Source organism: Lontra canadensis, unplaced genomic scaffold (genome assembly GCF_010015895.1).
Source record: "Lontra canadensis isolate GAN:19392208 unplaced genomic scaffold, GSC_riverotter_1.0 scaffold47, whole genome shotgun sequence".
NCBI lineage: Eukaryota > Metazoa > Chordata > Mammalia > Carnivora > Mustelidae > Lontra > Lontra canadensis.
Window position 1 is genome coordinate 15,337,415 of NW_022631041.1, and position 14,727 is coordinate 15,352,141.

General features: G+C 36.3%; 1 protein-coding gene across 1 annotated transcript in view; it reads left to right on the forward strand.

Annotated features, from left to right (window-relative positions):
* Positions 1-11,654: 11,654 nt before the first annotated feature.
* Positions 11,655-14,727, forward strand: part of TTK (TTK protein kinase) — a 56,875-nt gene continuing 53,802 nt past the window's right edge. The window contains exons 1-2 of the mRNA XM_032873215.1: positions 11,655-11,761; positions 14,571-14,616. The gene's annotated coding sequence lies outside the window, so the exon portion shown is untranslated. The remainder of the gene's footprint in view (positions 11,762-14,570; positions 14,617-14,727) is intronic.

Below are 14,727 nucleotides of genomic sequence, written 5' to 3' on the forward strand. Positions count from 1 at the left end.
ATATATAGATATGTAAATATCTCTCTGTATATACATACATTTTTTAAAATCCAGTCAAGTCGTAATACCTGGAGAGTAGATAAAGATCAGGGCTCTACTCATGTACTTTGATGACCTAGCATAGTTCAGTTTAGTTTGGCCTGCTTCAAGAAAATTGATTACTACTTTTATATTGTGAAATCCTGGATGCTTTTTATGGAGAACAGATCCCCACCCTCACCTGCATTCACACGCACAAAACATTAGCATCTTTTTTTCCCAAGTTTTTTAATTTAAATTCTGATTAGTTAACATGCATGGTAAAATTGGTTTCAGGTGTAGAATTTAGTGATTCATCGCTTACATATAACATCCAGTGCTCATCCCAAGTGCCCCCTCTATTCTCTAGTTAAGAGTCTATTATGAGTTGCTTCACTGTCTCTTTTACTTGTTTAATACAGTGTGAACTTGTTAAAACAGCTTCAGACATTTTTCTAGCCTCTTTGTAGTAGAGGCCAATTTAAGTCCTTTTATTCACTAGGGGGCGCCTGTCACATGTAAGAAACTCCTAGGCAAGTAATGACCAATCTAAGTTAGGGGTGGCACTTAACATTTCCTCCCCACTACCTGGAAGAGTAGTAGGTTTATTTGCATTTATGAGCTATTAAATATACACCAAGAACAAGAACCCTAGAACTTACTCACTCAGAAGCTCTATTACCCAGCATAGAGACTAGCAGTCCAGTACATACTCAATTCACAAGTGGTTTACAAATACTAAAGGCTGACCAAACCAGTCTGCCTAATCTGTGCAGAGGGAAAGAGACCTGCATATTTACTCACCTAGAGTGGCAGCCATTTAACCAAGATCTTGGTGGCATCCTGACAGAACAAAATCAAATATAAGCATTCATAGTATCTGCAAAATTTTTAGGACTAGAGTTCTTTGTTATGGGTTAAATACAAGTAAGATAAAGTTATCTACAAAAACTGAGAGAGGATATGATTATAGTACAAATTGATTTTTATCTAAAATAGCAAAGTATTTTAACATTTCTTACAGCCCATACAGAATTAACATAAATCAAGCTATCCACGGTTTCTCTAGTGTGTCTGCCTTTCCACATTGTCAATAATATCAGCAACCTGTGCTTTCAAAGGAAAGTGAACTTAAGAATCTGTTGAACCAGGAGTGAAAGCAGGTAGCTTGATGAATTGTAGAAAGACCTTAAATCTTACAGAAGTAAATTGTAGCTAATACTTAGAAGAAAATGGAGAAAATCATTGGTAATACAGTTGACCCTTGAACAACACAGGTTTGAACTGAATGGGTCCACTTATGTGGATTTTTCCCGATAAATATATTGAATAAATTTTGGAGCTTTTTAACAATTTGAAAGAATTCAAAGATGAATCACATAGTCTAGAAATATGAGAAAAATTAAAAGGTATGTCACGATTGCATAAAATATAGATAGATACTAATCTATTTTATCATTTGTTACCATAAAATATATGCAAATCTCTTAACAAAAGTTAAAACTTATCAAAACTTACCCACACAAACATTTAAAGACTATACATGGCACCATTCACAGTTGAGAGAAATGTAAACAAAGGTAATATTAAATCATAACTGCATCAAATTAACTAGTACATACTGTAGCACTCTAATAATTTCATAGCCCCTTCCTGCTGTTACTGTGGTGAGCTCACGTGTGCCAGTATCTGCTTAAAACACTGTGTGATACTAATCATCTCTGTGTGAATAGTTTGTCTTTCCAGTAAATTGCAAATCACAGTAAAAAGGGATCCCTTAAGGTTCTCACATATTTTTCATCATGTTTAGTGCAATACTGTAAACCTTGAATAACAAGGTTATAAACATGGGACCTATACAAAGTGTCACTAGTGATGCTAGAAGTGCTCCCAAGAAGCAAAGTCATGATATTATAAGAAAAAGGTGAATTGCTTGCTATATGTAGCATAGATTGAGGTCTGCAGCTGCAGTTGCCTGCCATTTCAAGACAAATGAATCCAGTGTAAGGACTGTTGTTTACAAAAAAAAAAAAAAAAAAAAATGAGAGAGAAGGGAAGTCACGAAGCTGTTACTGCAGCTCTGCCAGCAGGTGCAGAAACCTTGCATTTTTTGCAAAATCCCTTTCATCTTGTACTGAAAATGCAGCTTTTATGTGGGTTCAGGATTGATGTAAGAAGGGCATAGCTATAGATTCTAATATGATTTGGAAAAAAAAGCAGCTATTGTATGACAGCTTAAAACAAAAAGAAGCTGCAGTATGTGATGTTGTAGAATTTAATGCCAGCAAAAGATGGTTTGATAATTTTAAAAAGAAGTTTGGCTTTAAAAATGTCAAGATACAGGAGAAGCAGCTTCTGCCAACCAAGAAGCAGTAGATGAGTTTGCAGACACCATTAAGGAATTAAGAGAAAGAAAGAAAGAAAGGAAGGAAGGGAGGGAGGGAGGAATCATTAAGGTGAAAGGATATCTGTTTAAACAGGTTTTTAATGCAGACAGAAGTGCCCTATTCTGGAATAAAATGCCACAAAAGACGTATATTAGTAAGAAAGAGACATGAGTACCAGGATTTAAAGCAAGAAGGGATAGGCTAACTGTACTGTTTTATGCAAACGCAGTCAGGTTTATGCTCAAGACTGTTCTTATCTACAAAACTACTAACCCCTGAGCCTTGAAGGGAAAAGATAAATACCAGCTGCCAGTCTTTTGGTTGTACAACAAGAAGACCTGAACAACAATAACCCTTTTTTCTGGATTGGTCCCATTAATGCTTTGTCCCTGAAATCAAGAAGGACCTTGTCCATAAGGGATTGCCTTTTTAAAAAATTAGCATATAATGTATTATTTGTTTCAGGGATACAGGTTTGTGATTCATCGGTCTTACACAATTCATAGCACTCACCAAGGCACATACCTTCCCCAGTATTCATCACCCAGCCATCCTATCCCTTTATTTTAGAGACAGTGTGTGAGCAAGCAAGGGTAGAGGGAGATAGAGAACCCCAAAGCAGACTCCCCATTGATCACGGATCCTGACAGGAGGCTCAATCCCAGGACCCTGAGATCATGACCTGAGCCAGCCACTTAACCACCCAGGCACCCTGGAGATTGCCTTTTAGCATTGTTTTGATACTGGACAATGCCTCTAGCTACCCAGAACCCCATGAGTTCAACAGCAAAGTTGTTGAAGTGGTCTCCTTGCCCCCAAACACGGTATCTCTAATTCAGCCTCTAGATCAGGGGGTCATAAGGACCTTTAAGGCTCATTACACAAGATACTCTGTGGAAAAGATGGTTAATCCTATGGAAAAGAACACTGATAGGGAGAACATCATGAAAGTGAGGAAGGACTACACCATTGAAGATGGATCACTGTTACAGAAAAAGCTGCGAAAAATGTCAAGCCCAAAGCAATAAGTTCCTGCTGGAGAAAACCTTGTCCAGATCTTGTGCATGACTTCATAGGACTTATGACAGAGCCAATCAAGGAAATCATGAGAGAGATTGTAGATATGGCCAAAAAAAAAAAAAAAAAAAAGTGGGGGGTGAAATTTGAGAGCTAATAGACACCACACAACAAGAATTAACAGAAGACAACTTGATGGAGATGAGTGCTTTTGAACCAGTGCCAGATGATGAGGAAGAAGACATAAAAGAAGCAGTGCCAGAAAATGAATTAACATTAGACAATCTGACAGAAGTGTTCGGATTATTCAAGACTGCTTTTGAGTTCTTTTATGACAGAAACTTCTATGACACATTTGCTTTATAATTAACAGTGGAAGAAAGAGTGGTACCATATAAAAACATTTTAGAGAAAAGAAAAGGCAAAAAATTCAGACAGAAATTCCAGTGTATTTCTGTAAAGCTACACTGGGACACCTAGTGTGTTTGCCTCTCCTGCCTCCTCTTCCACCTCCTTCACCTCCCTCCCGAGACAGCAAAGACCAAAGCAAAGACCTTTCCCTCCTCCTCAGCCTACTCAGCGTGAAGATGTTGAGGATGAAGACCTATGTGATAATCCACTTGCACTTAATGAATAATAATCATCATTTCATACACTTAACAAACTTATCTGTTGTGTATGTATGTATATCTTTGTGTAAAAATCTCGTAACTGCAGCAAGAACTGTGAGTTGTTTTGTGTCATCATCATCATCATCATCATTGCTTAAGTATTCATTGTCTAAAACAAGGTATGTGGGGCTTGGACAGAGTTGGAGAGCCTATCCTTACATAGATATAAGGTGAGTAATATTTAATGATACCCCTATATACACAATTTTGTTAACTTGTCTAATTAATTTCTTAGCATAACTTTTTACAAGGAAAATTTCCGAGTCAGAAAGCTTTATTTATTTGTTTATTTTTAGCGAGCTTTAGTAGCGAGCTTTAGTGTAAAATTTTTGATACATGATTACTCTCTAGAAATGTTGTATCAATTCACAGTGCCACCAAGATCTATGAAAGTGTGCTCATATCCCCACACTCCATTCTCCTCACTGAATTTAATTATGCTTTGTAATCATTACCAATCTGATAGGCAAATATTATTTCATTGTTACTTTGTGGTTTATCATATTTATTGGCATTTCAGCTTCTTTCTAGAACTGCCTTTTTACATTCTTTGCACAACCATTAGTTGTGTCTAATTTTCTTATTGATTTGTAAGAGATTTTATGTAATAAAGTTAATAAGTTTGTCTGCTATATATGTTGCAAGTGTATTTTCCCAGTTTATTTGTCTCTTACTGGATTTGTTATAATACTTTTCAACTGGGTATATTGGAGGCTGGAAATAAGTTAGACTCACCTACAACCACCTCCAAAATAATTATGTATCAGAAAGTCTTGTGATCATTCTCAAACTGTAGAACCCCTGGAATTTCTAATTGACATTGCTAGAAGCATATGCTACTCCCTTTCCAAGGAGATTTCCAAGAATTTTTTTTTTTTTCCTGAGCTGTCCAAGTATGTTAACTGCAAATAGCCTGCATTAGATAATCATCATTTTGGGGTCATCCACTATGTACACCTAGTATATAGTCTCTCTGTTATGGTCAATGCCAGTGTCCAGTCCTCCTTCACATAGCCATCCTTTAAGGCCATTTAGCCACACTTCTACTCATGTGTTACAGAACAGAGAGATAAATCTGCCAAACCATGGTATTTCTGCTAGTTTTTCCTGGCTTGGTTACACCAAGAAAAGTTCTCTCACTCTCAATTAAATATTGTCTGGGTTTCCAGTTCCTTCATTTACTATATCCTGTAACATATCCATCTTTACCAGTGATCTAAACCTTGACCAAGAAATCAATAATAAATGGAAATGTTGAGGAGAATGCTTCTTCACCCTCCTCTTGTCTTCCCATTACTAAAAGTGAGTCTGGTTTTATTGTAGGAAAAGATAGACGGGCTCCTGAGGGGAAATTAATTCATTATTATAGAGGAAAGAAATTGGCTATTTTTCAAGAACTTAGTATAAAAATCTGACCCTTGGTTCCAGGCCAATGTTTAGCTAGTTCCAGAAGCCATCTTTCATGAGACATCCTGAAATTCTGGGAATGCCTTAAGGAAAATGACTGTATTTAAATGAATTTAAAGAAATTTTCTAGTAATTAGCTGTAATGTTTTGGGCCCAGCAACTGTGCAGTGGGACATACACACAAGATAAATAACTATACAAAAATGAATAATGTCCTTCAGACTTTGTAGAAACAACTTTTTGTCTGAAGAATCCATACACAAAACCAAAAGACATCAATAGAGGGAAAGTATTGACTTTTTTTTTTTAAATCTTTACTTTTGTACCATCACTTATATATCTGGTCCCTTTTTCTGTTGTTCTTTTTTTTTTTCTTTCTCACCAGCTCCTTCTCTTCTTTCTAACCTTTGAATGTTAGAGTTCTTTCTAGCTGCTTTAATTGTCTTCTCTTTTTCTTATAATCACACTTCCTACCTAAATTATTTGATCCATTGTTTTGGCATTAGTTGCCACCAGCTTATAACTCCAAAAATACATATCCCCACCCTAGATCCTTCTTTCAAGCTCATATCTTACATGACACCTTCTCTTTGATGTGCCTTAGACATCTGAAATTCAGTGTACTAGAACCTGTCCCCCCCCCACACACACACATCTGTTCTTCTTTCATATTTCTCTATATTTCCATATATGCCAAAAGTCATTACTGGCACTTTATTCTCTCTTACCAATCCATGACCAACTCTCAGTTCTACATGCAAAATTTATCTTTGACTTCTTCCACCCACCTCAGCTCTACTACATACACTTTAACCTAAGCCTCCATCATCTCCTGCACCTTAATCACCTCAATCACCTCTTAACTGAACTCCCTGCATCCATTTCTTGCCTTCGACAATTTATTCTCACAACAGTTTAAGTCCTTTTTTAAAAAATTGCACACCAGGTTATGGTGCTTCTTTGACTTAAAACTTCTTAATGCTCCCACTGCTCTCAGGAAGCTTCCAAGCCTCCACATATTCCCCTGCCCCTTCTGCCCTCATCCTTTGATGAAACGATTCTTGACTTCTTTCAGTTTCTTCAAAGAGCCAAGCTCCTCCTTGCCTCAAGGCTTGTACACACAGATTTTCCCTTTCTTGGAATGCTCCTTTCATAACCTCCTCTATTAAAACTAACTTCCACTTTACTGTTAACATATCACTTCCATCAAGAAGCTCTTCCTGGGGGGTGCCTGGGTGGCTCAGTGGGTTAAAGCCTCTGCCTTTGGCTCGGGTCATGATCTCAGGGTCTTGGAATCGAGCCCCGCATCAGGCTCTCTGCTCAGCAGGGAGCCTGCTTCCCTTCCTCTCTCTCTGCCTGCCTCTCTGCCTACTTATGATCTCTGTCAAATACATAAATAAAATCTTTTTTAAAAAAAAAGGAAAAAAGAAGCTCTTCCTGGGGCAGCTGAGTGGTTCAGTCGTTTAAGCATCTGCCTTCTGCTCAGTCGTGACCTTGAAGTTCTGGGATCAAGCCCTACATCGGGCTCTCTGCTCAGTGGGGATCCTGCTTCTCCCTCTCCCTCTGCTCCTCCCTGTAGCTTGTGCTTTCTATCTCAAATAAATAAATAAAATCTTTAAAAAAAGAAGAAGAAGAAGAAGCTTTTCCTGATTTCCATGACTAGGTTTTATATGCCTTCATGGTATCTTTTACTTTTTTTTAATCATACTATTTATATTATTTAGTATTATGTATGTATATATGACAGAGTAACTGCAAATAAGAGTGCTTAAAACATGATGGAAGTTTTTCTTTTTACAACTTACTGGAAGTTTCTTTTTATGACTTAGGCTGACCAAAGCTAGTAAAGAGAAAAGGGTCAGTAAAAAGTAAGCATCTTATAACAACTTCAAAATACATTAAGTAAAAACAAAAACAAAACATTAAGTAATTTTTAGACTAAGGTTAAGAACTAGACAAGTTCAAAATCATTGTCAGGGACTTTAATACCCATCTCCTACATTTGAATAAATGGACCAAAAAAAATAGATTTGTATCACAAGAAACTTACATGTATATGGCTAGTTGAAAGAAACTAATCTGAAAAGGCTATATATTATATGATTCCAATTGTTTGACATTTCTGAATTTCAATTTCTGAAAAGGCAAAACTATAAAAACAGTAAAAAGACCTGTAGTTTCCATGGGCTCAGGGAGATAGAAGGAAGTTGAATATGTCTAGTACAGGACATTTTGTAGAACAATGAAACTATTCTATATGATACTGTAATGGTAGATAAATAACACTATGCATTTCTCACAATCCATAGAATTTTACAGATTTTTTCTTAATCATTTAGGAGGTTGGAGAATCCCAAGACGGAATACAGACTGTGACAAAAGAATCTAATTATATTACAAAATGTATAGTACGACCTCACTGAAAAGGGGTCAGGGTAAAATTTGCAGATGTAAGTAAATTTGGAAATGAGTAGAGTCTGTAAGACTAAGGGCAAAAGGAACTGCTGATAGTCAATGTACTCTAATTGATAAAGTGGTTTCCCACAGGATAACAGGTCAACAATTCTGATAATGTTATATGTGTATACTAGAGTTGAACAATTAAGCAAATGCATGGTAAATTATATGAGTCGGGTTTCTCATTGTTGGAGTGGAAGTTGGTAGGTAAGCTAGGAGAGGAAGCTAAAATGATCCATGTAGTAATAGATTAGAGTTGGGAGACACCACTGTAAACTCATGTTTAGCTTGATATAGATGCAGATGGTTACATATAGATGTATTTATTGATATGGTTATATACACAGGTTAGTATATGCTTTATCAGCTGAGAGGGGCTTCGAAGTATTTATACTCAACTAGCAATAAGTACACTTAGTACCCAGATTTTGGTCTGTAATACTATTCTCCAGTTGAAATAACCAGGGATCCTTGGAAAAATGACTGATTCTAACACTAGGACAGGAAAAGTATATGAAAATCTCAGAACATCTTTTAGTACTAGAAATTAAAAGAAATTAAAAGGGGAAAAGCAATTGGTGTAGCTATGGCAATAGAACACAAGAGACAACTAGAAGAGCTCCCAATGCCCAAAGTTGGAACAGTTTGAGCAACAAAATAAAGTAGTATTGTATTGTAACCCAAATTGTAAAATTAATACTTATGAGTACATACTGGTATAAACAAATGATTGGATGGATGGGGAAGAAAAGAGAAATATATCTTGCACAAGAATTCCAAATAATAATGTAGATACTCCACCTTCAAGGAGGTGGAGCATAAGGATGACTGGGTGGCTCAGTCGGTTAAGCGTCCGCCTTCTGCTCAGGTTATGATCCCAGAGTCCTGGGAGGGAGTCCTGCATCCGGCTCCTTGCTCAGTGGGCAGCCTGCTTCTCCCTCTGCCTGCAGCTCCCCCTGCTTGTGCTTCCTCTCACTCCCTCTCTCTGTCAAATAAATAAATAAAATCTTAAAAAAAAAAAAAAGGAGGTGGAGTATAACACCCCATTTCTTAAGTAAGGGCTACACATAGTGACTTCTTTCCAAAGAGTGCAATACGGAAAGGGAAGGAAAAGAGGAACTTTACGATGGATAAATCTAATAAACACTACCTCAGCGAGGTGATCAGGGTCAACATCAACAATGATAACAAACGTTGATAGTATAACCCTTGCTCTGATGTAATGAAAATGGTGCTTTACCTGTGTGGTCTTTATGCCCCAAACCCATAACCCAAGTAGAATCATGTGGAAAACGTCAAATGAGTTCCAATTGAGGGACATTATATAAAATAACTAACACTCTTTAAAAATTGTCAAGGTCATCAAAAACAAAGAAAGTTTGAGAAATTGTCTAGCCAAGAGGAGCCTAAGGGGACATGAAAACTAAAAGTAATGTATTATCCTGGATGGGATCCTGGCATAGAAAAACAACATTAAGCAAAAACTAAGGAAATCTGAGTAAAATACTAACTCAGCATTGGTTCAGTAACTGAAACACATGTACACACTAATGTAAGATGTTGTTAATAAGGGAAACTGACTGTAGGTTATACTGGACTCTTTTTCAGTTTTTATTTAAGCCTAAGCTGTCTAAAAATACTTTTTAAAATCATAAATAAAATATAAATAAAGCATAAATATAAATAAAGCATAGGTATATAGATATATAGATATATATTTGTATATATATATAAATAGTTATAACCTTTTGCAGTAATTTCAGTTCTAGGAATATTATCTTTTTTTTTTTAGATTTTATATATTTATTTGACAGAAGGAGATCACAAGTAGGCAGAGAGGCAGGCAGAGAGAGAGAGAGGAGGAAGCAGGCTCCCCGCTGAGCAGAAAGCCCGATGCAGGCCTCGATCCCAGGATCCCGGGATCATGACCCGAGCCGAAGGCAGAGACCTTAATCCACTGAGCCACCCAGGTGCCCCCAGTTCTAGGAATACATCTTTAAAGAAATAACTACTATGTATCCTGTAGTAAAGTAGGTTTTACAGTAGTACCCAGAGCATAAGCATGTTGTGAAACTTAAATGAGGTCAGCCATATACAGTAGTATGAGCACTCAATAAATATTCTTTGCTACTGTTTTTGTTATTCAAAGCTGATTTGACTCAGGCACAATCCTCAAAAGAACTGATAGTGTAATAGAAAGATAAATAAATGAGCTTATCTACTGCCTTGTTTCTGGCACCCGGTAAATATAGTAGTAATAATGGCATTAACCTCAACAACATTAATGGCAAATCTAAGACAGAAGTATGATGGAGTGCAGTGGAAACAGGAAGATCTCTAACTTAGACTAGAGATGCCAGTGGCTTTCTAGAAACTATAAGTAGCTAAGTAGTGTCATGTAAATAAGTGTTAACTAATTCATGTGTTCATTCAACAAACATTCACTGAGGTATTACTATGTATTATCAAGCACTATTCCATTGTTTTGAGAAATCAAAAGTGACTTCCCCACAACATTGCTGCCTTCTGTAACTTGTACTTTTTTCTTTAAAATAGTTGAAATCAACCAGTATCATATCCGGGGCCAATAGGCATTCTTTGGAAAAAAAAATTCTCTTGAGAATTACAAAGTGTCATCCTGGTCAGGACATATATAGAATTAAATTGCATGGGTTTGTTAGTGAGTAGGACCTAAATGATCATAAACTTCTCCCCATTTCTAAAGTCAAAGTGGAAAATAAAAGAAATACTATGAGTCATTAAACCAAGAAACTAAATCAAGTCTGTAAGTAATAAGGTTTATCTGGTAGAGCTAATTAACTGATCAGCAAAATCACAAATTATAATTGCCATAGACAAATTAGGTTGAGCAACATTTCTTATATTACCAGTCAGATTTTGGTCTAGAATAATACAAAAAATATCCAAGTAAAGGATGACCTGTGAATTAGTGCAAACTTAACACAATTGCAAAATAATTAGTCTCTTGGTAAATTTCTGGTAGTATGCATTCATTCTTTTCTGATGTAGGGTAAATAAGGATAAGACTGAAGAAAAGCAGCACATTTTGAGCACATTTTATTAGAGGCTAACTAGTAGGTTCCTTATTTTCCTTTGGTACTTTGTCTGCAACAGATAATAGATATTAAGAGCAACTAGGAAGATAGTATGTTATAATGGAAAGCATCCTGGACCAAGAATCAGGGAGATCTCAGTTCTGGTTATTTTTTTTTAACATTTTATTTATTATTTGACAAAAAGAGAGAGAGAGAGAGAGAGAGGGAACACAAGCAGGGGGAGTGGGAAAGGGAGAAGCAGGCTTCCCATTGAGCAGGGAGCCCAACATGGGGCTCAATCCCAGAACTCTGGGATCATGACCTGAGCCAAATGCAGATGCTTAACCAACTGAAACACCCAGGTGCCCTAACTTGGAATTGTTAATTGTTTTGATTGTTCTGAAAAAGAATAACATGAGCTATATTCTCTAGTCTTTGATTAGATATTATTTTCTCTCTCCTAAAGTTATTGATGGATATATTGAAAAAGGAGAACTTAAGAATTCCTTAGAATTTTTATCTGTCCACTCATGACCAATACTTCTATCCCTTCTCCCTATATCATGTTTTCTTTTTAGTTATTTCATCGGAGGTGAGAGAAATACACAATTCCTCTAACAAGTGGTCTTAAAAGGACAGCTCAAGAGGTGCTGCACAGTGATTTTTAGCTTCCTAGAAGAAGCAGATGTGGGTAACAGTCCTCAGAAGTATCCTTGATCTGCAGGAGCATTGAGGAGGGAAACAGCAGGTACTCACATTTTGGAGGAAATAACCGAGAAAAGAGAGAAGGTCTTAGAGATGGATTGATTCCTATACAGTAACAGAGGTTATTTAAGAGTAGGGACTGTATCCTATTCATCTCTATGTCTATGATGCTGTGTACAGTGCCTGACAGTGAGAAGATGTTCAATATAGATGCCACTGAATGTTGAATGGATGGATGAATAGATAATGGATAGATAAGTAGATATAATAGACTTATCTAGAAAATATAGACTAAAGGATTGTATCACAATCTCTTTCAGTCCTGTTGACGAGGCGGGATTGAAGGTAGGGGTGGGAATAACAACCATGTACACACATGCACACACCAGGCATTCTATCTCTTTGTCTAATTACTGGAGCCAGTCTCTACTCACCTAGTTACCATTTGGCAAAAATAAATAAGACCAAAGTACAATGAAAATTGTTATTTACAATGCACTAAGCTCTACTGATTTGCTAGCTAGGAAATAGTCAATTATAGTGTGTGATGAATAGTTGTAAAAATCTCTAGTCACTATAATTGACATTCAAGCATTTTATTCAGAATTTTGGAGCATTGCAGATGTAAACAAGCAGAAATTTCTTCTGAGTAGGAATGTGGGGCAAAAGAGTAAAGTTTAATAAAAAGAAAGTCAAAAGGAGTAAGAAGGCAAAAACCCCAAAACATTGTGACAACAAAACAGCTGGAACTAAGCAATGATTTCTTGTAATGTACACATTCTAAAATATCCTTTTTATGCCCAGACTGAATATGATTTTACAGCATCTGTTCCCTTTGATATCATGCAGCAAAAATGAGTGTATCTTATAACACTACTGGTAAGTAGTAAAAGAAGAAGCTAAAGCTACCTTAGTCACTATTTTGGTATTTCCAGCATAGCACTTCCTGTTCCATAGGCTTTTGATTAAATTATTAATAAATAAGATATGAATTGAAGTAGCTTATAGTAGAGGTAGCAAAGTGAAATTCCCACAACTTCCATAAAAGTGACAAAAATGAGTGATGTCTTTGTATCTTTTGACACATATACTCTCCAATAAATACAGAAGGACTGATAAAAAGTAGAAAAACCATGATTTTCCAACAGCTATAGTAATAGTTGATTCTGGCTAGAACCATTAATAGATGTTAAAATTATTGGTGGAAGGATTGTTAAGGAACAGGATAGTCACATAATCTGAAACATCACTTCACACAGATCTCATTAATTACAAAGGGGAAAAGAAAGTTTTACAACGGAAAATTGGCTTCTGAGGTGAAGCCCTGCAAAGGCTACCAAGTATGTAATACTACATTATACCATTTCTCTAAAAGGGCAGGCAGAAAGCTCCTGTGCAGCTCCTCTTCACAAGGCTTTCAGGGAAACTGTCCGATTCAGTTATAAAAGGAAATACAGGTGAAAGTTTTGGAAGTCAGTTTCAGCAAAATGTATTGGCAACAAGTATTTCTGGGAGATTCTGTGTCCTCTCATGTATTTTATCACACACATCTTTAAAAACAAAGTCATAAAAGTAATACACTACAATACTTTACCTCTGGAGTTGTGCATATTTGTGTGTGTAAATGGTAAGGGATGTATCTGTGTGTTTGAGAGATGGGAGGTTGGTGAGGGAGGTTGGATCAGTCATTATTATGTATCTCACAAAAGGTATCTCTCTCTTCTGTCCTTGCTTTTTTCAGATTTAACCTTGATATTGGAGCCAATGCATCAAAAAACACAGCAGAGAGAAAAATATATACAGTGAACATCCATATGCTGAACATTTCAATAACTCGACACTGAGAAACTCATGTGATTGTGGATTCACAGTCCCTGTATAGCCCCATCCTCAGAGGCCTGGCCTGTCTCCCTCCCTCCTATTCTGCTGTACCCTCATAAAGCCCAGTTAGCTCTAGGCATGCCTGATCCAGTACCTCCTTCATACCAGGGCAAGAGCCCCTCACCTGAGCCCCAAGTTTCACATATACACCAACAAATACTTTTATTAACAAACATGTTCAATCTTTGTTATTCATCCATTGCTCAGCATTACACACCCACCCTTGTCATAACCCCATTCAAGCCCAAAGGAAATGCTTCTCCAAACCTTTTGTCTAGTATGGTAGCCTTAACCACATGTGGTTGTTGAGGCACCTGAAATGTAGGTAGTCTGGCAGAGAAGTGCTACAAGTGTAACAGAGACATCGAATTTTTCACACGCAGTGTGAAAAAAGAATGTGAAAGCCCTCATTAATTATTGTATATAGATTACATGTTGGAACAATATTTTAATACTTTGCATTAAATAAAATATATTATTAAAATTAATTTCAATTATTTTAAATGTTTACTTTTTAATTCTAAGGGGAAAACTTTTAATGTAAAAAGTTAAAAGTCATGCATGTGGCTTGCACTACATTTCTATTGGACAGTGCTGACATAATATTTATAAAGTATGATACTGATTATTAACAATTACATGGACATGCAATGCTAGAATTGTGAATAGTTTTTTTTTAATTGAGATAAAACTGACATATTACTTTCAGGTGAACGACATAATGATTTAATATTTGTATGTATTATGAAATGATCACCAGAATAAGTCTAGTTAACATCTGTCACCACACATAATTACACACTTTTCTCCTTATGATGAGAACTTTTAAGATCTACTCTCTTAGCAACTTTTAAGTATATAATACAGTATAATTAACTGGAGTCACTATGTGGTACATTGCATCCCTAGAACTTATTTATTGTTTAATTGAAAATTTTTACTTTTGACCACCTTTTCCTATTTTTTTTCAGCCTTCACCCCCTGTCTCTGGCAACCAGGAGTCTGTTCTCTGCATCTGTGAGTTGGGGGTTTTTGTTTTGCTTTATTTTAACTACTCACATATAAGTGAGATCATACAGCATTTATTTTTGTCTGATCTTTTTCATTTATCATGAAGCCCTCAAGGTC